The sequence below is a fragment of the Coptis chinensis genome, chromosome 3, assembly GCF_015680905.1.
Source record: "Coptis chinensis isolate HL-2020 chromosome 3, ASM1568090v1, whole genome shotgun sequence".
NCBI classification, from domain to species: Eukaryota; Viridiplantae; Streptophyta; class Magnoliopsida; order Ranunculales; family Ranunculaceae; genus Coptis; species Coptis chinensis.
The window spans coordinates 40,969,930-40,995,234 of NC_141458.1; the positions used below are offsets into that span (position 1 = coordinate 40,969,930).

Below are 25,305 nucleotides of genomic sequence, written 5' to 3' on the forward strand. Positions count from 1 at the left end.
AGGGAAGCCTGTCAAACACAATGCGATCTCGCATTGTAGTCCCCTCCAATAACTGTCTCGTGCATCAATGGCTCTACCCCATTATGCTGGGACTCCTGCAGGGTGACATCCACATGGATTCTAGGCGGAATGCCTAGAATCTCAGCCAACAACCCAGTCGTCACTTCCTTCCTCTTCTTCGCCACAACTACAAAAATCCTAGTCCCTTCCAACTCCCTCGTATCGTAGAACCGTCGGACTAAATCCTCGTGGTAATAGGCTTCAGTCGAGTACCACAAGCTATTCCAGTCTCGAGTGATCATCTCGTCACCGTAAAACGGCGCGAAGTGGTCGGCGGTAAAAACTTGCTCCGGCAAAATTCGGCGTTGTTGAGCCATTAGAAGTTTGGAATGTAGTGGGGGTTTAAATGTGATGTGGTGGTGGGATTTTAATCGACCGACTGAAGCAACCAGTGGTGGCGGTGGAGTGGTCGCGCGGGAGCACCAAAATTCGGAATTTTTGGTCGTTTTTGGTGATGTAAATCGGTGGAGGTTGTGGTGGGTGGTGTTTGGAATCGATTTGGGATGGAAATTTATTTTGGGCGTGGGTTAATTGTTGGTTTCTTTTTATTTTGATTTTTTGTTTTGGTTTTGTTTTAAGCTTGGCGTTAATGGCGAAATGGAGGAGAAGATCGCGAGTGCTGCTAAAGGTAAGGGCGCGGTCGTGCTGTCGGTGGGCGCGGGTTGGGCGCGAGTTGGGCCCAAGCCCAAAATCGAAATTTGTGATTTTTTCCGATTTTTTGCGAACTTCAAATCAAAATTGCCACTTCGTTACCGGTCTGATTTTTGCGAATGAGATATGGAAATGATCAGGAGAGAATTTCCAATCCAATGATCCATAAAACACTCCATTCAGACCGTGGATGACATATAAGATAATGGAAAACGCCTCGAAGTGCGTGCATGACGTACGTTATGCGAACATTAGAAATCCAAATTCATGGATTATGTCAACCCGAATCGTAATATAAAAAAACGGCCTAAGCAACTGTAATGGGACATGAATATTTAGTACGGAAACATTTAACACCCTGACCCCCAAACAAATTTTTTACAACGGCTTAGAAAATTTGTTTTAGCGATGGTCTTTTTAAAGTCGATTCGAGACTTCCTATATTACTTCCTTTATATTATATATGTTTATATATATATATATATATATATATATATATATATATATATATATATATATATATATATATATATATTTATTTGTAATTTAAAAAAAAAAAACAATAAACAATAAAGACATAATTCACCCCATAGAGAAACATGACTAAAAAATCCGAAAAACATGCAAGAGTGGAAAACGTGAATTATGTCAAACGTGGACTTCGTGATCCGTACTTTACTTACCACACACACTCCATAGGGAGGCCCCCGTTACCTTAATGGTGCACTCACCAATATATGGAAATGAAAGGAAATGCACCAAACACAAAAGTTGAGTCGTTTATAGTCAGATACTCGAGACTTTATCTAAACATATGTATGAATATGCAGTTTATCATATATCATATCAACAACTGAAATAGTTGTGGATCATTCCATAAATAAATATCACAGAAAATATATTCAAACACAATCAAGCACCAAGATTTCCTATGACGCAACTTAGTAAAATAAAAGCGAAGTCGGATAACCCTATTACTTAACCTAGCATGCACATTCTTTTTCATTTTTGAATGAGTGGGTGTTCTAGTAAATAAGTGTGGAAAAATGAATGGTTGTGGAGAATATGGTGGATATGGATAAGTTGTAGAAAAGACGATCCGTAAACAATGAGGATGTGGTTTTAGCACAAAACTCATTCATTGTGTGTGTAGGGACTGTCTCAAGTCTGAAAATGAAGGTGTCAAATGGGTTGTCCTTCTGAAGTATTTGTTTACTAGGTGGATTTAAAAAATTATGAAGCACAGAAGAAACAAAAGGATCGAGTGCAAACTCGAGATTCCTTTGAAAGGGTGGAAGGAGGGGAGTCGAGGTGGATGTTGTGCAAGGTAGTTCTGGATAGGGTGATTCATCACCTGTTCGAAGAAACTCATCGAATTGCTCATCTAGATTGGTCATATCCTCGTTACTATGATAGTTCTCTACATCTTTGAGAAAGTCATCTATTTCATCCTCATCCATAATATGTGTATCGACTAGTGTAGGGATGGAAATGTTGGAGTCTGAAATTCCAAAGGAGAGAAATTTGGGCATATGATTATCAGGGAACGTGTTGTTGAAATAATCTCGAGCAAAGCTCGATCATGTTAACCTCTCCATCCATAGATCTAATCGGGTAATCGTGTCTTTGTTTTAAAAATATTGACTTCAACGTAAAGATGGCCAAAAGACATGGACATTGAACCATCACGGCAATTAATGAGCGCATTGGCGGTTTGCCGGAAAAAGGCGCCCTAAGATGATCGACAGAGTCATTAGCGACTTTCGTATCGAGGACTACAAAATCAGCGGATAGTAAAAATCCTGAATTTTTACCGTAACATTTTCGACGACACCCTTAGGATACTTAATAGATCGATCGAGCTAATTGCAACGCCATTTTAGTGGGTTGCATCTCGCCTAGACCTATTTGTCTATACAAATAAAACGGGAGTAAGTTGACACTAGCCCCCAAAGTCTAATAACGGTTGTCGTGATAGGAATCTCCTAAGGTGCATTGTGCAAGAGGGATCGACCGTGGTCCTTGTACTTAACAATTCCATTATGTTCGGATAGAGTTGGGAATTGTTCATTTAAGAAAGCGCCTTTTGGTATATTGGTCTTACGCCTAGTAGTACACAACTCCTTAAGAAACTTAGCATGGTGTGGTAGCTTTTTTATAGCTTCGAGGAAGGGAAGGTTTATAGTTAGATTCTTGAAAACATCCCTGATCTCCTCATAATTAGTATCCCTAGTTAACATGGCTAATTTTTGTGGAAACGGTGGTTTCTGTCTATATGTAGCAATAGTATCAGCTGGATGTTTAACCGTGGCTTTTTGTTTCTTAAGTTGTGTTGTAACTGGGACCTCTACAGTGGTAGGCTCTTCAGTTTCTATTTCGGTATCTAGTAATATAGCAGGTGTAGGGGCTACTGGTGGGGTAACTATAGGCATAGTTACTTTGTTATCAACCACTCTGCCAGAACGGAGAGTGGTGATAGCCTTTAGCTCACCTAGATCTTCATATTCATTACTAGTATTATCTGTTACCTCAAAGGCTGTATTTGTTGTTTTAGGATTTGGTATTGCGTTACCTGGAAACACACCTTTGGGTTGGGCTTTATCTTGAGCCAACTGTTGGGTTAAATTATTAACGGATTGTAGAAGCTGTTGGTTGGATTGAGCCATGGTTTGGAAAAGTTTTTGGCTCACTTGTATGAAGGTGTCAAGACGATCCGGTTGTGTGGGTGTAGTGTTCACGGGTGGTGTGACTGGAACTATTTCCCGTGAATTATTTATGGGTGGATTTTGATAGTTATTATTTACCGGAACGATACCTCTATTAGCATTATAATTATTATAACTACCTTGACTTTGTGCTTGACCTTGTCGAGGTTGCACTTGGTTGTTATAATTATTAAAATTTCCCTGACCCTGTCCTTGTCGTAGTGGGCCTTGGTTAAAGCTGTGCGTAGGCCTAACATATTGATTATTGTACCCTTAAGGTGTGACGTTTTGGTTATTTCTCCAACCGGGTTGGGATTTTGTCTCCAAGGCGGTTAGGTTCACTATTAATGGAACAAGCCTGTTCATAGGCTATAGGGACGATTAAGAGTCGGATGCTCGTGGCTCCAACGAAAACTACATGGATTTGAATTTACATTCATGACGGGATTGGCTTTTGTTGTACGTGAAATGGCCTCTACCTTTTGTGAGGGATTCAATTAGAGTTTTAAGCTCGGGGATCTGATTTAACCTCAAACATACTAGTAGCCTTAACTGTGGAAGAAGAACTAGCGGAGCCGGGAGTAATCGTCCACTACCCCCGTTGTTATTTAAGCTTAGTTTGATCCTCTAAAAATTTATAAGCCTCAGAGGCTCCTTTGTTTAAGAAACTACCCCCATTCATGATGTCTAGGACTTCTTTATGGTGGTGTAGAAGTCCTTTGAAAAGGCACGAACTAACGTGTCTTTCACTAAGTTATGATGTGGACACTCTATCGGGAGATCGGTGAAACGATTCCAAGCCTCAAAATGTTTCATGAGGATTTTGTCGAAAAGAAATGAATCTTGGAAAACATCTCATCCGTCTTTAGGGGTGGGTAAAATGTTCCATAAACAGTTGAACAAGTTTAGCCCATGAGTCCACGAATTAAGCGCTTTGGGCGCTTAACCAAGACGCCTTTATCGGCTAAGGTGAAAGGGAATACCCTTAATTTAATTTGTTCCGTACCAACCGTAGGATGGTGGAATGTTGTTAGGACTTGTTCAATCCTACGATAGCTGATAAGGTTTTTCATGGTCTAATCCATGAAAAGCGGGTAACAAATTAAATATATTTGGAGGGATTCGAAATCCCCACCGGTCCGCTAGAACGATGCAAGATTTGGGGCTATCGCTCAAGGCTTTGTAGAAGTCGAGAGAGGAGTCTCTCTTTCTTCACCATTATATCGGTGGTGTGTGTGAAATAGTAGCTAGAGGTGTAGTGTGTGGTATACTAGATAGACTTGATTGTTGATGTTGTTGTGTATTTACGTTCGGTGTTTTGTTCGGCCCGCCGACCTTAACCTCATACAAGGCTAAGACCAACTTAGCTAAACACGCCAACACTCCAAACAATTCTGATATACTAGTATAAACCTCTAACGAGAGATCGCGAGGTGTGGAAGAAAGGAATACCTTGATTTGCCTTGCTTCGCTTATGAATAGTGTCTTGTTTACGCTTTGTTCGGTGTATATAGCATGTTAGAACACTGAAAAAAATATAAAAAGAGCAAAGTTCGAGTCAAACCGCCGAAATCCGAATTTTTTAACCTGGTGGCTTCCAAGCTAGCATTGGCGCCGTCGCTCTCGAAAGTAATTTTCAAATTACAGTGTTATAACGCGGGTCACGCTCCACATGGGGGTGGGTCGCTCGTGTCCGATGAGTTAGGGCGGTCGCTCAAAGGAGAGCGATACAGCCAAGTAATTTTTGCCCGAATTTTCAACTCAAAATGGACAACCACAAAGATGAATCAAACAAGGGTGGGTGGGTGAAATGGGACTTTAAGAACAGTACTAATACTACGAAAACAATACGAAAGTGAATCTAAGACGGCAGCGGCGCCATTTGATAAAACATAAAAATTGAATAGTCTTACCTACGAAATAAAGCGATGAACTCATGTCGCAAGTAAAACTAAAACTATGTATTGTGTGCCTATATTTTATCAAAGATTCTACTCTCAATCCTATGAGATATAGTGGAGTAGAGTGATTCGTTCCACTCTTAGTCCCTCCGCATGATGTGTTTTCTAAATATAAGTACTCTTACTTAAAGTCAATGAGAGATTTACGAACAAGGCAACTAGACTACGATGCAACTACCCACAAGATGCAACTAGTCGGTTATCAATATAACTAAGGGAATGCTACGTTGATTCGATGATAAGGAGTTAGAGGGGGATTGATTCCACCTTAACTCGACTTAATCCTATTAATCCAGAATTTAATCGTAATCCGAATTGAATCGAATCTGCCGCGCAGAACAATTGGTTCTTCCTAATCCCTAATTACACATGGCATTTCTACCAATTAATAACTAGCATGTGAACGATTACACCCATTCTCATGGTGAACTAAACGTTTCTAGAGTGGAAAGGAAATTACGACAAATCTACGATAATTGGAATCAAGCTTTCATCAAGGTTTCTCAACCCCCTCTAATGGAGGTTTAGCCGAGAATCATTACGCAATCATTTCCGATTAAATTTAAACTAAACATGATATAAAGAATTGAAATTTACTTAATTAAACAATAATGAAATCTAATTTAATGACTAAAATGCAATAAGGACAGGAATTGAAATTAGATCTAGAAATGGAAATGACAAAAATTGAAGTTACTAAAAATACTACTTTATTGATCTAATCAAAATGAAGAACAAGATTCAAAGGTTTAATCTAATATAATAATTGAAATGGAACTAAACTTAATTAATCTATATGAAAAACTAGATCTATAATCCATTAATGGAGGCTACTAATCTAATTCTAATCTAGGTCTAACTATCTACTATTTACTAACTACCATTAACAAAGAGCTAAGCTTTTGTTTTTATACATCCAGATCCAAAAATCGTGCATGGGCTTGGAGCCATGTTTTGGGCCAGAGAATCAGACCCAAAACCCAATTCTTTCAGTCCAAAAAGGCCTCTTCAGCTGCAGTTGGCTTCCACAGACTTTTCGTCCACTTCTGCTCCTCTGATTGGGTCAAGCCTTGGAGCATTGGAAAGCTCTTTCCGAGCCGGTCGTTTTGACATAAGGTAGGCCCCATTCCGAGGTCTGAGTCCAAAGATACGTCCTTCTAAGTTCTCACGACTTTGAGTCTTGTTTACGCCCGCGTTGACTTTGACTTTTCAGCTTTGACCGGGCTTTAGAAAGGCTTTGTCTTCTTGAATCTTGGCCTTTAATCATAGAACTTCTTAGCAACCAACCATTGTTCCTTTATCTCGCTAAAGTGGCACATTTCTGCATATAATGGACTTTGCAACCCGAAAATGCATAAAACACGTCGCGTGCTAACTCTTAATTATTACTCACATAATTGGTCTAAAAGTATGTCTGTTACAGGGTTAAAACTACAGTTTTGGGCTCTTATCACTAAGCTGGTAGAAGACTTTATCTCTGAGGTCAAGACCCTTACCAAGGCCCCCCAAAGCAAACTGACAAAGGAGAACACTGGGGGATCGATCCAAACGCCCTCCGTAGCTTCGGACTTCGAGGGGTTCGCCCCCCCTTCCAAAAGGAGACACCGCCAGAGACTAAGACCCTAGAGGTCGCCCAGCCCACTGAGACGGGCTGCTCAGACTGAGCTGAAGCAAAATGTCAACCTAGGAACTGAGGATGACCTCAAGTTTGTTTATGTAGGAGCTAACATTGATCCTACTCTCAAGGCACAACTTGTAAGCTTTTTATCATTAAATAAAGATATTTTTGCTTGGTCGTACATCGATATGTCTGGAATTGACCCCAATATTGCATGCAATAAGTTAAATGTTAACCCAAATACTAAACCAGTTCGCCAACGACCTAGAAAACTATCTCTTAGGTTCAAAAAAGCAATAAACGACGAGGTCGACAATCTTAAAAAAGTAGGCTTCATTAGAAAAGTAGAATAACCTGAGTGGATTGCTAACATTGTAGCAGTCCCAAAAAAGAATGGCACAGTTCGTCTATGTGTCGACTTCACCAATGTCAACTAAGAAACCCCTAAAGATGGCTTCCCCTTACCAAGAATCAACCAACTCGTAGACCAAACCGCTGGCCACGAACTCCTGTCATTCATAGACGCCTACAGTGGCTATAACCAGATCCCACGAGCAGAAGAAGACAAAGAAAAACCTCATTAGTAACAGCGAGCAAGGCATATACTGTTACAACGTCCTCCCGTTCAACCTAAATAATGCTGGGCGTGACCTACCAACGATTGGTCACCGATATGTTCCAAGACATGTTAGGAGATACCATGGAGGTCTACATAAACGACATGGTGGTAAAAAGCAAGAAATCTGGAGATAGCTTGGGTCATCTCAAACAAGCATTCTTTAGACTGAGGCGAACTCAGATGAAGCTCAACCCCGAGACCTCTTCGGAGTGTCCTCTGGGAAATTTCTTGGATATCAGGTTTCTCAACGAGGGATAGAAACAAGCCCAGATAAGATTCGAGTGTTCTTGGATATGCCAGATCTAAAAACAAAGAAGCAAATACAGGAATTATCTGGGATGGTTGCAGCTCTAAACCGATTCATATCGAGAGCATCTGACAAATGTCGACCCTTCCTATAGATTCTCAAAAAGGGTGAATAGTTCTCATGGAATGAGCAATGCCACTAGGCGTTCTCCACTCTCAAAGACTACCTCACAACACCACCCGTACTAGCAAAACCAATTGATAGAGAGACAATGGGGCTATACTTGGCCATCTCTGACTTCACCATTAGTTCGGTTATCTTCAAAGAGGAACAGAACGCTGAAAAGTTGATCTACTTCACTAGCAAGACGCTATTACCAACTGAAAAGAACTATTCCACAATTGAAAAGGTAGTATTGGCACTATTTTATTTCGCAAGAAAGTTCAGGCCATACTTCCAGGTGTATCCAATCAAAGTTCTAACTAATCTACCTCTGAAGAAGATCCTTCTCAAAGCCAACAAAGCAACTTGCATGGCAATATGGGCAGAAAAACTCGGGGAACACCACATAGAGTTCACCCCTGGAACCTCACAGAAGGGATAGTCCGTTGCAGATTTTTTAGCCGATTTTCCAGTCGATGATCTCAACTGGGAACCACTGGCCGACATCCCGACCTCTAAACAACATGATGCATCTATATGGTCACTTTTTGTAGATGGAACAAGCAACCCAGGTGGCAGCAGAGTGGGTGTAATCATAGTGCCACCAGATGGCAACATGGTGGAAAAATTAGTTCGCATTGATTTTGCGACCTCGAACAATGAAGCTGAATACGAAGCCCTGATTATGGCTTTGCATGGCATTAGAACTCAATGTCCAGGAGTTGAAGATTTTTAGCGATTCACAAGTGGTCGTTTGCAAGGTCGCCAACGAGTACACCACCAATGAAGGTAACCTTTCTAAGTATCTTCAAATTGTGAATCAAATACTGCATTCTTTTAAGAAAGTCACCATACACCATTTCCTACGGGAAGATAATCGCCACGTAGACAGCCTGGCATACTTAGTGACCCAAACACCTAACTGTGACCCTAGGAAGCTACTCATCGAAGTAATCAATAGACCCACTTACCAAAATGAGCACGTCCTGGAAGTCAATAACCTATGCCCACTCTCTGAAACTTAGATGAGCCAAACATGAATGCAACCTATCATAAACTGTGTCAAACAAGGCAAAGCACTAGAAGATTGACTTAAGGCCAGACAAGTTCACTACCAGTCAGGTCGCTACTGCCTAGTAAATGACAAACTATTTAGAAAGTCCGCCGAAGGACCTCATCTGAGGTGCATAAGCCCAGAACAAGGTCAGATGATTTTCATAGAGATCCATGAGGGGGAATGCGGTAATCATGCAGGAGGTCGTTCTTTGGCTCATAAAGCTATCTCACAAGGATACTTCTGGCCAAGAATGCAAATTGATGCCAAAAAGTATGTCCTCAAATGCATTAAGTGTCAAACATTTGGCCACAACATCATCTAGCCAGCTTGCGAACTGATCAACATTGCTAGCCTTTGGCCATTTCATATGTCGGGTTTGGCCATCATGTGTCCATTCATTCTACAGAAAAACACAGGCTTTCGGTTCGTCCTAGCCATAACATACTACTTCACCAAATGGCTAGAAGCCATTCCCTTGGCTCATGTCAAAAAATCTAATGTTAGAAGCTTCATTTGGACCAACATCATTACCAGATTTGGCCTCCCCCACACACTAGTGATGGATAATGGCTCCCAGTTTAAAGGAAAAACAGTTAAAGAAATCTTGGCTAAGTGGAAGATCGTTCACACATTCTCCACTCCCCAGTACGCTCAGAGCAATGGTCAAGCAGAAGCCAGTAACAAAGTAATTCTGGAAAACTTGAAAAAGAATATCGAAAAGAACAAGAGCTAGTGGCCAATGCAGCTAGAAAACATTCTATGGGCCCATAGAACGACAGCTTGTTCTAGTACAAGTGAGTCACCGTTCTCACTATGCTATGAGACTGAGGCCATCATCCCTACTGAGCTAACAGTTACAACAACCCGCTTAGAGATTGTTGAAACTGGTCAGAATGATGCCGTTCTTGCAAGAGAAGTCAACCTATTGGAAGAATGACGCGACCTAGCAGCCATTCGAGTGGCATCCTACAAGCAAACTCTGAAGAAGACATATAACAAGCGAATTAACCCTCGAAGTTTTCAACCTGGCAACCTAGTTTTGAAAAAGACTAAGGATGACTCAAAACAAGCACCAACATGGGAAGGCCCCTTATATAGTGGAACGAGTCGTTGGCAATGGAACATATTGGATCAAAACCCAAGATGGATAGGCATTTCCACGTATTTGGAATACTTTCTTATTAAAGAAATTTTATCAATAAAAAATTCCATTTCCATGAGTTCTTACTCTTAGTATTTATACACACAATTTTTATTCTTGCATCAATGCACTGCAATCCCTCAATGTTATCAAGTCGACTCAAAACTCACTCTCTAAGAGCAGAACGCTCACTCGAACTAAAACGCTTTACAGGGCTTAAATGTTCTCCACATCAAAACGCTCACTCGAGCTCAGGGCTACATAGCTCATAGGCTACTTAGCCTTAACACTGCTCGCTAGTTAGAGACCTATACTCTAGGGTCAACTAAGTGCAGAACACTCTCTAAGAGCAAAACATTCAAACGAACTTAAACCCTCTCCAAAGCTCAAATGTTCTGAATGACCAAACGCTCACTTGAGCTCAAGGCTACGTAGCTCACACACCTCTCACTAGTTCAAAACCTACATTTAAAGGATTAACTTAGTGTAGAATGCTCTCTAAGAGCAACACACTTACTTAAGCTACAACGTTCACTCGAGCTCAAGGGCTTCGTAGCTCCAACACTTCTTACTAGTTGAATACATATAACTCTAGGATCAACTTAGTGCAGAACGTTCTCTGGAATAGTCAAACCGCTCTCCTGAGCAGTACACTCAATCGAGCTCAAACGCTTTATAGCATACTATGTCTTCCTAGACAATCGGATATATATTTCTAGGTCAAATTCCTACAAAAATGTCAAAACAATATGCAACAAGCATTCCGATGAAAGTAAACATCATGCGTTCCATAACGTGCAAAGCAAATGAACTATCTGAACACACTCAGGAAACCAGTTCTTCAAAATAACCTAACAGCCACTCATGTGGACACCAGTTCGCTACGTTATCAATAACATGAAATGTCCAGGTTTTCCTAGGGTATCAACTCTTAATGTATTTGGGCCATGCCCCAACCATTTCAAAAGTGAACTGCCCAGGCAAGCCCAAGAAACCAGTTCTATTATTTTACAACCACTTACAAATCTAAAACTATAGATAAATATTCAAAACCACACAACTTACACAAAAGAAGAAGAAATCTAGAAGCAATGGTTAAGCACCAGGAGTAACATGCTTATCATCCGTAGGCACGTCAGCTCGCTAAGCAGGAACAATACTGGTAGATGGAGCGTTACTAGCATCTCCAGGTACGACAATCACACTTGTGCCTAGAGCCTCACGTTCACGCTCTTCTTTCAATTGAAAGTACATCTCCTCCAGCAACAAATAATCTTGGCACACTCGGTCATATGCCTGCTGAGCCTTTTGTGCAACCGACTTGCAGTGCTTGGCGTACTCCGTTACTGCACCCAGTCTTTCCTACAAGTCAAGCATTGAACTGACCATCGAGGTCCTCTCAAATGCAGCGTTCTGATGCATTTTCCTTAAAACCTCCAGTTCCTTCTTTACCTTGCCCACATCATTTTCCTCAGCTTCCATAACTTGGATCGTGTGCTTCAATTTCTAATATCTAGCAAGAAACTACAAATAGAAACAACAATGTTACTCTTGCCAATAAGATAAAAAGAGACCAGAGAAGATTAAAACTTACCAAACAGCAAGCCGTGTCCATGGTCTTCAAAGTCTTGTCCAAATCTCGGCCTTCTAGCTCTTCCTTATCACTTTCCAAGACAATCCCTTCTAGAAGACAATTAGCTATGGATGCCGACCCGAAGCTGCAGTCAGATCGTTTCACTGCATGCTTCTTCCCCATCTTCCCAGTATAGACGAAGTCGTTTCCCAGGTTGCCACCCCACCTCCCCAACGAGCTAGTATCAAAATTTTCTCCAGCAACAACTTTTCCCTTGCCTGCCACACCACAGTTGTGAGCACTCAGGTCGACCCCACCCGTAGAGCTCGGGTACCTGAACACCACACCTCCAGTTCACCTGCGCGAACCAGAGTTAAAGCAACCCACAGGTTTGGACCACTTAGTGGTCCTCAAGTCAGAAGTAATAGCCTTCCGCTTATCCAGTTCGGCCCTACGACGCGGCAAGAAATCGATCTCATCTAAAACGAGGGGAGAGCCCTCCCTCACCCTACCCGTTGGAAAGACCGAAATTCCATCGTCATCACCGTTTAGCCTAGCCATCCTACACTTTATTGACAACGCAACATTCAGCAAAATAAGCATACAAAACTTACCTATTATAAAAGAAGAGAAAGGGAAAGAAGTTGGAAGCTAACTTGAAGCGCTCTAGAACTTTGGAAAACAGCTTGAGGGAGATGACGAACCAGTACCCTTGATGTGCCACATGACTCATCATCTTTTCAAATTCCACAACTATGCGGTTACTATTTCTGCTCACAAACGTTTTGCCTCCTCACACGTGCCAAACACGTGTTAAAGTCCTCTCTCAGTAGAACGCTCTAACATGGAGAACGTTCTTTAAGAGCAAGACGCTCACTCGAGCCCATAAGCTACATAGTCTCAGCACTTCTCACTAGTGGAAGCCTACAACGCTAGATGCGACTTAGTGAAGAACGTTATCAAAGAGCAAGACGCTCACTTGAGCTCAAAGGCTATATAGCCTGGACACTTCTCGCTAGTTGGATACCTACAACTCAAGGATCAACTTATCGCAGAACACTTACTCAATTGAGCTAAAATGGTTCACGGTAGCCTAAGTCTTCTTAGACAACAGAACATACGTCTCTAGGTTAAGTTCCTACTGAGATATGAAAGCAACATGCTACAAGCATTCAGAGAAAAGTAAGAGCATACTTCAAAGTAAACAAACATTTCATAAGAGAAAAATACAAACTACCTGAACACACTCAGGAAACCAATTCTTTAAATTTACCGAACTACCACTTATGTGGAAACTAGTTCGTTCAGATCTCACAAGTAAAGCCATAAATAAATCGAACTGCCCAGGTCGCCCCAGGTTATCAGCTCTTAATGTATATGGCCCATGCCATACAACCAAGAATAAGGCAAACTGCCCAGGCAAACCCGGGAAACCAGCTCTAATGTTTTGGGCCCAAGGCCAATGAAAGGAATCTTACTTATACAACTTTCTCAATTAACATGCTTAAAACCTGAAGAGGGTCCAGTTCGGTGGGGAGACAAGTTTGGTCGGAGTCACAGCAAGAGGATCCACAACACTAGTGTCCAGTTCATTATCAACAGGAAGGTTATCAACAGGAGCAGCAACAATAGGTACAAGGGAAAGAGCGGCATTGGCATCTACGACTGAGGGCGCCTCCCTCCCACACATAACCACATGAGCATATTCCTCCTTGAGCTGCTCATGCTTCTACTCCAACTCGTCTAGGCCGGTGCACATCGAATTGTACGCGTCTTTAGCTTGGAGGGCGACCGCTTTACACTTTTCAGCAAAGTCGTTAACCGTGGCCAACTTTCCCTTCAGATTGCTCAGCTCATTAACCGCGACCATTTTCTCCAGCGTCACGGAAGTGAGCTAAGCTTTCAGATCGCTAAGCTCCTTCTGCTCGGATTGCTGCACCACCCAAACTGTTTCCAGCTTCGTCTTTCACCCAAATATGATCAAAACACTAAGTGGTGATGAAAGAGATGAATTATGTAGAAAAGTAATGAGAAAAGTGATGGTGATTGAGAGAATGATGAGATTGTACCTTTCGGTTGCCTACGTACCCAAATTATTGATGGGATCAAGTCTAACAAACGTAGTTCTTTATGAAAAATAATTTCATATTTATATGTGTAGAGTAGAGACTTCTTGTAACTCAAGTAATTATAATTGAATATAACTCTTAATTGATAATTATCTCTTTGATAAGAAACGAATCTTGACATAAATTAATGTACGTAAGTGGCAAGCCATGTGGCTAGGGTTCAACCCTAGACACATGAGTTAATGGGCATGTACATTAATTCATGGTATTGCAAATTGGGCTTTAGCCTTATCGATTAAATGAATAAAGTAGAGACCCCTACCAATGGACGTTTGCCACATAAGTGGGGGTCGAAACAGACATCTTGTTATTTGGGATTTCTTGATCTCCTTCAAATTCTCTGCTACGCTTTGGAGCAAGTTGATTTACTTCACTTATAGTAGAGGTATTGTTTTGAATAAACGAAAAAATAGATTGACGACTTTGGTCCCATGTCTTGACATATCTAATTTATTTCTTCATGGAGTATGAAGTAAAATCAACACGGTCATTTTCAAGATCATTGGTGGTTGGATTGAATGGAACATAGCCAAACTGGCGTAGTACTCGAAGTGGCACATATGGAGTGGAACCATGAAGGCCAACAAGTACAAGACTTTGTCGACCTGGAATATGTAGATAAATATTTCTCTAACACAAGAGCCAATCACATTTCCACTTGATGTCCTCCGTCTTCAAATAATTTAAGCTTGTGTACCATGCGTCTGCTGATAAGCACCCAAAATTGTATTATAAAACCCCGTAGAGACGTAACATTTCGGTCAATTTTGTGTTTAATAATCATGAAATAATCGCATCTTCGTGCTTTTTGCAGGTTAGAGCAACTAATGTAAAAATGATGATAAAACCATCATTTAAGCACGGAATAGAGAGTATACATAAGCCTTCCGATCAAGCCCATGTGAAGCCCAACAAATCCGGACTAAAGCCCAAAGACTCAAACAGTACATAATCCAGTCAGAAACGGGATTACGTGCACATAAGCATCAAACTGCCGAAGCTTATATCTTTTGAACCAGGACTCCAAATGTAACAAGTGAGCTGCTCAGACGATCAGTGCGGCGAATTCTATGCAGTGACAGAAAGTTGCGAAAATGCCAAAAGACTAGACCGCCACTAGACACAGCACATGGACCCACTATGCGGGCCGCAAGAGTTGATGAGTCATCATGCAAGTCAAGACAAAGATGCAAATAATTGGTGCCAAAGTGACACCTTGCATGTAATTAATGAGATTAGGTGCTAATAATAAAAAAGAAGCAAGGTGTCAAGTTTTTGGATTGTGTGGGTAAGAAGGAAGTAAATGGGATTTTTTGTTTCACGTGGGAGGAAATGAGATTTCTCTCAAGTAGAGAAGAAAACAAACAAGGGGGGATGCACTACATTAACTCCCTTGACTCTTGCTCCATGTTAATGGTGGACATCACTTTCTAGTCTTGAATAAAATTTGTTTCTTCCTTAGTAAAAAAAAATAGGTTGTTATATCTTGTTTATCTTTTCTCTCTCTCTCTCTCTCTCTCTCTCTCTCTCTCTCTTTTTACATATCTATTTTGTAATTTTCATCTTAATTAATCCCAAGGATCATGAGCTAAAACCCTCCAAGGTGGAGGGTTAATGATGCTCACATGAGGGTTCGTATAGATTTCTTAGTAGTAGGATTCATTGCCTAGACTTAAGGACTCATCTAACATACTACCCCAAAATGGTAGTGTCCGACCAAACTTGAGGCCTGGAAGTGAAGGAAGACTCGCGTGTGCCTCCCTTTCTATACTTGAGCTAGCCGCGCGCGCTGGTCTTAGTTAGCTTCTTGTTTCCAGATTTGACAGGATTAAGTTCTATGAGTCCAGGAGTTGAGATGGGATTTCAGAGATGAAACCCCAGTTCAACTTCTTAAGTTAGGGAAATGGACTTAGAGATTAGTCCATTTCGCTAGGGATCGCTACTCAAGCCGGTTCGGGTTTGATAATGAACCCCAAACAACTTAGAGATGGTGATAATCTTATACTAAGATAGGATAATATGACCTTGCATGAGCAGCTTGATTCTCCACCCCCTCTTTCTCTTTGAATATCTTATGAAACATCTTAGTTTTTTACCGTCTTTTGTATTTCCCGTGTTTAAACATTCGTTAGGATTTACATGACATAACTAAACCTAGTTAGTAATCAAAAATTGAATCTTACTCACTAGTTCCCTACTGAGAGCACAATAAAGTTGTACGCTGTCCTAGTATTTAGGTTGGTTCGAATCCTTTCTCGAATTAGCCACACAAAGACGTGAGTAAGGACTTGAATCTACACCGAACGGAAACGAGATTTCGTATCTTTCGACCGCAGAAGTGTATAGATCAAATGGCGCCGCTGCCATTCTAAAGAACCAAAGACCTGTGCTTGCAAACTGGAAATGCTCCAAGGGGAAACCCCCACTCTCATCCTTTCAATCATTTCAATCATTTCAATTTTCTATTTTTCTACGTTTTGTCGTTTTGAATTTTTTCCCGCGTTTTGGACCTGACCAATATCGGATTTTTCGTGGCACTTGCAGGAACCAAAAGTTAGGACCTGGAAAATCATCTATATATTGCTGTAAGACTACTGTGAAAATTTGAGCCATTTGTACTGAATAGTTGCGCGTGTGCGGTATTGGACTAGCGTCCACCATCATCCCTCGTGCGCGCGAGTGGTGGTAACTTTCACCTGCTCGATTTTCATCAGCAACATCTACTGGTCTAGTTCATTCTAGTGAAGGGCCTAAGTTTCTGATCTTGAACCAGTTACTGAAAATTCCTCTTGGTGTTCAAGATGTCTACGGGTTGAAATGAAAGTTTCATTTCTTGGCGGCTTTGCGGGACGCTGCAGGTTCCAATTTTTAAAATAGCTTTGCATGATTCACATGTACATAGATAGTTACTATGTCGTAATTAATGGACTATCTCTTGCGTATTAGGTTAATAATATGCATGAATCATGTCAATACCCGTGTGAATATATATATGCGGTTATGTAGTTACGAATTGCATATTAATGTATATATACATATAAATGGTAATATTCTGCATGGTTATCTCTATCTATATGCATAAGTGACTGTTGTTGCATGTTTAGTATTTATCTACGTATAAATAAAATGTCTTGTTTAATAAGTCGATTTTGTAATGAAAGAGGAGAACATTCCAACGAGGGTTAAAATCCGAGTTGGGTAAGTTGTTTCTAAACCTTGCGGGGTAAAGCTGCTCTCTATACGACATTCGCAATCTCAATGAGTATTGACGAAATCAAATTATTTTGCAATACAATAGTCATATTTTAATTTATGTATAATACATTGCATGTCTAGTTTACGTATTTGCTTAGTAGTATATATACGCGTGCGTATAATATTTTCACATGCTACTATATCTAAATACGTATGAGTAATTCCAATTTACCTGTTACTGTAGATATATGTCTACATAATATATATTTACAAATTAGCCTACATATATGTATTACTAATGTGTATTTGCCTGTACATATCGACGTATTTATTAACGATACAACACTGTCTATAAGTATTACTATACGTATAAGTAGAGTATCCTCACATGTTACGGTATCTGATAATGTATGAGTCAGTTATAATTGCATGATTAGACTCCAATTATATACGTAAGAGTTATATTTCCATGATGGCAAGATTTTACTTTAACCCTTGCATAAATATTAAAAAAATAAATAAAAATAAAAATAAAATAAAATTAATTAAGACCTTGCATAAATTTTAATTCCATATATCTTAATCATATTCCAACGGTGTCTAGGAAACTTGAAAGATTGAGGTTACTTAATTAGAACCATGCTTGCACAGAAATCCTCCCTCATATCTTTTTTGTGACCTGGCTGTTGGTTTATGCGCACGTATCCTAGCTTTACTACTACGTTAGCAGCAACTTAGGCCTACGTTGTTAAACTCTAATGTTTAAAGATAATCATAAAGCTCAAGTAATAATAAGTTCATTTTGTCAAATAGACCTAATTTTATGCATGCATGAGATTACGGTCTGGTTCTACTAAAGAATTTGAACATACTTATCGTAGGAGAAAATACGATAAGCATTTGCGTAAGTTCTCACCTCCACAAAGTTCTTCATCTATTAATCCAAATCAACCAGATTCCTTGTCACCATTCCCATCATTCATATGGCTGGCGAAAATCCACCAGCTGAGAAGCCCCTTTCGGACTTCTATACAGCATTACAGGAAGAACCTTCTTCCTGCATCAAACTCGAGGACATTGTCAGTGATTTTCGAATTCCGCCAAACGTTTTTAGTTTGTTACCTGTGTATCATGGTTTGGATCATGAAAAACCGTCCAATCACCTTCGTAGGCTTCAACAAGTGGCCACAACATTTCACCATCCAGCCGTCTCTAAGGAACAACTCTTGCTGCAGCTGTTTCCATTCACTTTAGCAGATAAAACGTCAATCTGGCTAGCACGACAACAACCACAATCCATAGACACATGGAATAAACTTGTTTAAGCTTTCATACTTCAATTTTATACTCAGAAGAAAACTACTGAAATGCTTCAGAAAATTCAATTCTTTCGTTAAAATCCTCATGAATCCTTTACGGAAGCATGGAGTCGCTTTACTGATCTTCTTTTAGAATGTCCTCATCACCAACTAGACAAAGTTGTACTTGTTCGTTCATTCTTTAATAGGCTTTCAGATTATCAAAAAGAAACGCTTGATATAATGAACGGCGGTTGCTTCATGGACAAATGAGCTACTGAAGCATATACTTTTCTTGAAAAACAAGCGAAAAAAGGTACACATTGGGGTAACACTGATTCTTCTAGGTCATCTAAGGATAGTGTTACAAAAGCTACGTCTATTTTTTAGGTAAAACCCAATCCCGAGTTGAAAAAATTGATAGAATCCCTCACTAAAGAAGTAGATGCTCTTGCAATTCAAGTAAACGATCAACTTCCATAACAGGCGATGAACGTTAACACTTTCCCATGTGTTCTATGTCTTAGTCCAGACCATCCCGATGCTTATTGTCCCTTGTTACATACTTCCCCTACCCAAACACAGGAGGAGGCATGTGCATTCAACATTCCTAATGCAGCTTGGAGACAACATCCGAATTTCGCTTGGCGCCCGAATAACCAACAAATGGCTCCTTCAGGTTTCACCAATCCACCTGTTCGACCAATCAACAATTTTATTCCATACCGCCAAGGAAATAATCAGCAATACCAACAAAGTCCAAATCCGTTTCAAAGTAATTCCAATGCTAACTATCAAAACAACCGCAGCCTTGTTCCAGCCAATCCAAATTCTGGCTATAATCAACCACTTCTAAGCAATAATCGTGAACTCGTCCCTGTTGCACAACCTATGCCTCTCGCTACTGATAGGACAAACGAGACTTTCTTCGCTTACATGAACCAACAATCACAAATCCTAACGTCTATCCAACAATCACTTCAACAATTAGCGCAAGAAAAGAGTCAGAAAGGCGTGTTTCCTGGCCAAGCAGTTCTGAACCATAAGCCATTTGAACTCACCAATACACCTGGTACAAATGCTCCAACCCAAGGTAAGGTGAATGCAATCACTACTCTTCGATCTGGAAAAACCGTTGACAATAAAATATGTATGTCAGATGATCAAACAAAAGATACCGGAGGTTCCAATGAATCTATTTCAGAGAATGAACCTACGATGGAAACACCAAGTTCAACAATGTCACCATCTAAAAAATTGGAAAACGAGAAAGTGGACCCTTATGCCAAATTCCGCCCTAAGGCACCATTTTCTGCCCGGTTGGCAAAGAATAAACATTATGAAAACTTTGATGAAATTAGAGAAACCTTTAAGAATTTAACAATAAACTTACCCTTTCTCGATGCCTTAAAACAATTACCAAAACATGCAAATTTTTTGAAAGACATGTGCACCACAAAAAGAAGAACAAATGTGCCTCAACAGGCCTTCCTTACCGAACAGTTTCCACCCATCACTGAATACAATGGTATAGTAAAATACAAGGACCCTGTTAGACCAACAGTTCCATGCAAATTAGGTGACAAATATATGACCACGACATTACTAGACCTAAGAGCTAGTGTGAACTTACTTCCTTATTACTTATTCAAACAGCTAGGTCTACATGAGCTTAAACCTACCACGATGACTCTACAATTAGCCGATCGATCCATTAAGTATCCAAAAGGTATTATAGAAAATGTCCTTGTAAAAATTCAAGATTTCTTTTATCCCGTCGATTTTGTCATTTTGGATACAGAAGTTGCCTATGACTCCATTCCTATCATATTAGGGGGTCCGTTCCTTGCAACTGCTAATACTCTCATAAATTGTAGGGATGGGTCCATGACCATGTCTTTCGAAAATCTTTCGGCCGAGGTTAATGTGTTCAAGTTGATGAAATAAATTCCAGAGAAAGACATTGATGGTGAGATTAATATGATTGACACTCTTGTACAAAAATATTTCACAAACTCTTTTCTTGAAGATGAAGTACACAAATTCCATTCTTTTAGTGGTTCTGAATTTGATGTTGATGATTATTCAAAGGAGGTACTCGAGTTTTTAGAGTCAATACCACCAATTGACTCTACTACCGTCCTATCAAGCAACTTGGACGAACATCAATCTGTTTTCTCTCTGGAAGATGACTTTCCTCAAGAATCTTTAATATCCACTCCTCCTACCCCTGACTTAAAGCCTATTCCTTCGTATTTAAAGTACGTATATCTAGATCCAGATAGTAGTCACCCAATTATCATATCATCACAATTGACTACCAATCAGGAATCACGTTTAATTAAGGTCATTCAAGAACACCGTTCTGCTATTGGATGGTCTCTCAATGACATTAAACGCATTGACCCTAATGTGTACACCCATCGTATACATCTTGAAGAAAATGCCAAGACATCATGTGAACCGCAACGTCGTCTAAATCCCATCATGAAGGATGTGGTACGGGAATAAATTTTAAGGTTACTTGATGCAGGTATTATTTACCCCATCTCCGATAGTGTTTGGGTAAGTCCCGTACATGTGGTTCCCAAGAAGTCTGACATTACAGTTATGCAAAATGATAAAGATGAATGCATCTCCGCTCGCATTCCAGTGAAGTGGCAAATATGCATTGACTATCTAAAATTTAATGCAGTCACTCGTAAGGATCATTTTCCACTTCCCTTCATTGACCAGATGCTTGAACGGTTAGCGGGTCATGCATTTTACTGTTTTCTTTATGGCTATTCAGGATATTTTCAAATCATCATAGATCCTGCTGACCAAGAAAAAACAACGTTCACTTATCTTTTTGGTACATTTACATATAAACAAATGTCTTTTGGCCTTTGCAATGCACCAGGTATATTCCAATGTTGTATGCACCACATTTTTAGTGATATGGTTGAACGTTTTATGGAAGTATTCATGGACGATTTCTCATTATATGGAAATTCTTTTGATAATTGTTTATCAAATCTTGAAAAGGTTCTAGTACGTTGTGAAGAGAAAAATCTAGTTCTTAATTGGGAAAAATGTCATTTTATGGTTACAAAAGGAATAGTTCTAGGTCATATTGTTTCAAAGGACGGAATCGGAGTCGATAAAGCAAAGATTGAAAAAATTGCTTCCTTGCCTATACCAACTTCAGTTCGAGACATACATGCATTTCTAGGACACTCAGGGTTCTATAGGAGATTTATTTAAGATTTCTCAAAGGTTGCCCGACCTTTAACAAATTTGTTACTTAAAGATGTCGTATTTGACTTCACTTTTGATTGCAAATAAGCTTTTGAGACCTTAAAGTCCACCCTGACTACAACTCCGATAATTCAACCACCTGATTGGTCTAAACCTTTTGAATTAATGTGTGACGTGAGTGACTACGCTATTGAAGCTGTCCTAGGGCAACGCCGAGAGAACAAGCCAATTGTCATTTACTGTGCTAGTAAAACTCTTAATGACACTTAACGTAACTATACCACCACTGAAAAAGAATTTCTTGTAGTTGTATATGTCCTGGATAAGTTTCGTCCTTACCTAGTTGGTTCTTCCACAATAGTCTATACTGACCATGCGGCGCTGCGTTATCTATTAGCAAAGAAAGATGTCAAACAGAGGTTGATCTGATGAATCCTCCTTTAGCAAGAGTTTACTCTAGAAATTAGAGATAAAAAAAGGTTGCGAGAATGTGGTAGCAGACCATTTATCAAGACTCATAAATGATGTTGATAATGATGCCGAACCAATCTACGATTCATTTCCAGATGAACACTTGTACTCCGTTTTTTCATCTCCTTGGTATGCTGATATAGTAAACTACCTAGTTACCGAGGAGGTCCCTTCATCTTGGACTCGAATGGATTGGAAAAAGTTTTTATCCACTGTGAAATTTTATTTCTGGGACGATCCCTACCTCTTCAAGTATTGTTCCGACCAACTGATACATTGTTGCATTCCCGACTGGGAACATAATGACGTGTTATCCTTTTGCCATGAACAATCTTGTGGTGGTCATTTCAGTGGTAAGAAAACTGTAGCTAAGGTCTTACATTGTGGATTTTATTGGCCAACGCTGTTTAAAGACGCACATGAGCATTTCAAATCATGCAACCGCTGCCAGCAGTTAGGACGCATTACTCAACGCAATATGATGCCCTTAAATCCAATTTTAATTGTAGAAATTTTTGATGTATGGGGCATCAACTTTATGGGTCACTTTCCAAATAGTCATGGCTTCCTATACATACTGGTAGCTGTTGACTACGTGTCAAAATGGATTGAGGAATTGGCATGTCGTGCTAATGATCATAAAACGGTAGTTTTGTTCGTAAAGGAAAATATTTTCTCTCGATTTGGTGTTCCCAAAACTATAATTAGTGATGGGGGAAAACATTTCTGTAATAAAATTTTTGAATCATTAGTAAATAAATATGGAGTCACTCACAAAGTGACAACTCCGTATCATCCTCAGACCAGTGGCCAAGTAGAAGTCTCTAATAGAGAGATTAAATCAATTTTAGAAAAGACAGTTAATCCATCTAGAAAAGACTAGTCTCTTCGATTATCTGATGCCTTCTAGGGATATAGAACGGCTTTTAAGACACCTATAGGCATGTCCCTTTACCGCCTCGTTTTTGGTAAACCTTGTCATCTTCCGGTTGAACTTGAGCATCATGCTCTATAGGCCATCAAAAGCCTAAATTATAATACCGATGCGGCAGGCGAGAAGTGAAAATTGTAGTTAAATGAGCTTGATGAGATTCGGAGTGATGCCTATGATCTCTCGAAATCTTATAAAGCCAACATGAAAAGAGTACATGACAAGTACATATTAAGAAAAGAATTCAAAATTGGTCAAACAATTTTGCTGTACAACTCGAGATTACACATTTTTCTAGAAAAATTAAAAACTCGATGGTCTGGTCCTTTCACTGTCTCTGCTGTCAACCCGTATGGGGCTATCTCTTTGAAAAATTTAAACGATGACAGCGAATTTCAAGTAAATGGCCAACGCCTTACACATTATCATGAGTTGCTGATAAGAGCCCAAAACTGTAGTTTTAACTTTTAACCTCCTAACAATAATACTTTTAGACCAATTATGCGAGTAATAAATAAGAGTTAATGTTGATTACGTGTTTTTATGTATTTCAGGCATTGGAGTCGATTATGTGCAGAAATATGTCACTTTTGCGAGATAAAGTAAAGCAAAGATTAGTTGCTAATAAGTTCTGTGATTAAAGGCCAAGATTCAAGGAGAAAAAGTCTTTTTAAAGCACGGTCAAAGCTGAAAAGTCAAAGTCAACGCGGGCAGAAATAGCGCACAAAAGTCACCAGAACTTCCGAAGGCCGTATCTTTGGACTCAGACCTTGGAATTGGGCCTACCTTATGTTAAAACGGCCGGCTTGGAAGGAGCTTTCCAATGGTCCAAGCCTTTACCCAATCATAGGAGTTGAAGTGGACAAAACGTCTATTGAAGCAAAATCCAGTTGAAAAGATCTCTGTGGACTGAAGAAATTGGGTTTTGGGCTCGATTTTCTGGCCCAAAACATGGCTCCTCATCGCATGCATGAAAATGTGGATCTTGTCTCCTCCAATTCAAGACACAAGACTTAATTCTTAAGCATCTAGTTTTTTAGTTAGCCAAAAAAAAAAAGTTTTAGATATAGTTTTCTTTACATTCAATTAATTAGTTAGAACAAAGTAGATTATTATTTTAGAATCAATATTGTTATTTATTCATTAGATCAATAAAAATTTATTCATTAGATCAATAAAAGTAGTTAGTTATTCATAATTTCAAGTTTTGGTTTATTAAATTACTTAGATCTAAATTCAGTTATTAGTTGTTAATCATTTATTAGTTGTTAAGTTAGATTTGAATTCGTGAGTAGATAAATATAGTAAAGTTATAATCTTTATATCATGTCTTGTTTAAATTCATATAGAAATGATAGATAGTTTTATGAATCAAAACTAAACTTCCATTAGAGGAGTTTGAGGAAGCCTTGATGAAAACTTGATTGTGTAGTGTAGAAATAATTGTAAGATTCTATTCCACTCTAGAAGGTAGTTGATTCGCTATGAGAATGGGTAGAACTTCCTCACATGCTAGTTATTAGTTGATAGAGATTGCCATGAATGATTAGGGATTAGAACGACCAATTCTTATCGTAAGAACGTAAAAATTTGATTACAACAATCTATGCTAGTTTATTAAGTTGGTTTTAAGGTGGAATCAATCCCCCATAATTCTTTATCTTATTCAAATTTTAGTATTTGAATTCCGTCATTTTATTATTCGTATCTTGTTAGTATAATTTCCACCGTAGTATAAATTCTCCATCGCACTCTCACTGACTTTGGTAGAACCGATAATCTTAGTAAACACTAATTCTAAAGAACTAGGAGTGGAACGAATTCTCTACACTAAACGTACTGCATTGATAAAGAGAGTAGAAAACTTTGATAACATATGGTCCCAAGGCTAGTTCTAGTTTTACTTGCATTGAATTTTCATAACTTATTCGTAGGTAAAACTAACATTTTACGTTTATCAAATGGCGCCGCTGCCATCTTAGTTCCCTTTAGTATTGTTTTCTTTAGTATTGTTAGTCTTCCCAAAGTCCCATTAAACCCACCCACCCGTGTTTGATTCTAACTGTGGTTGTTTGTTTAAGAACTGAATTTTTCCTCGCAGGAATACACGGAACGCACCCTGCGCCCAAAACACTAGACATCCACTAAGGTTGACCACGACCCGCGCCCTACCAAGGTAAAGTTCGAGCGCCCCCCGCGCTGAAGCGCCTGGAACTTGAGTTTCACCTGAGCGCGATCTGCGCCCTA

General features: G+C 39.6%; 1 pseudogene; it reads left to right on the forward strand.

Moving 5' to 3' along the window:
- The first annotated feature begins 4,167 nt into the window (after positions 1–4,167).
- LOC147509630 (small nucleolar RNA R71) lies at positions 4,168–4,260 on the forward strand (annotated as a pseudogene).
- The last annotated feature ends 21,045 nt before the right edge of the window (positions 4,261–25,305 follow it).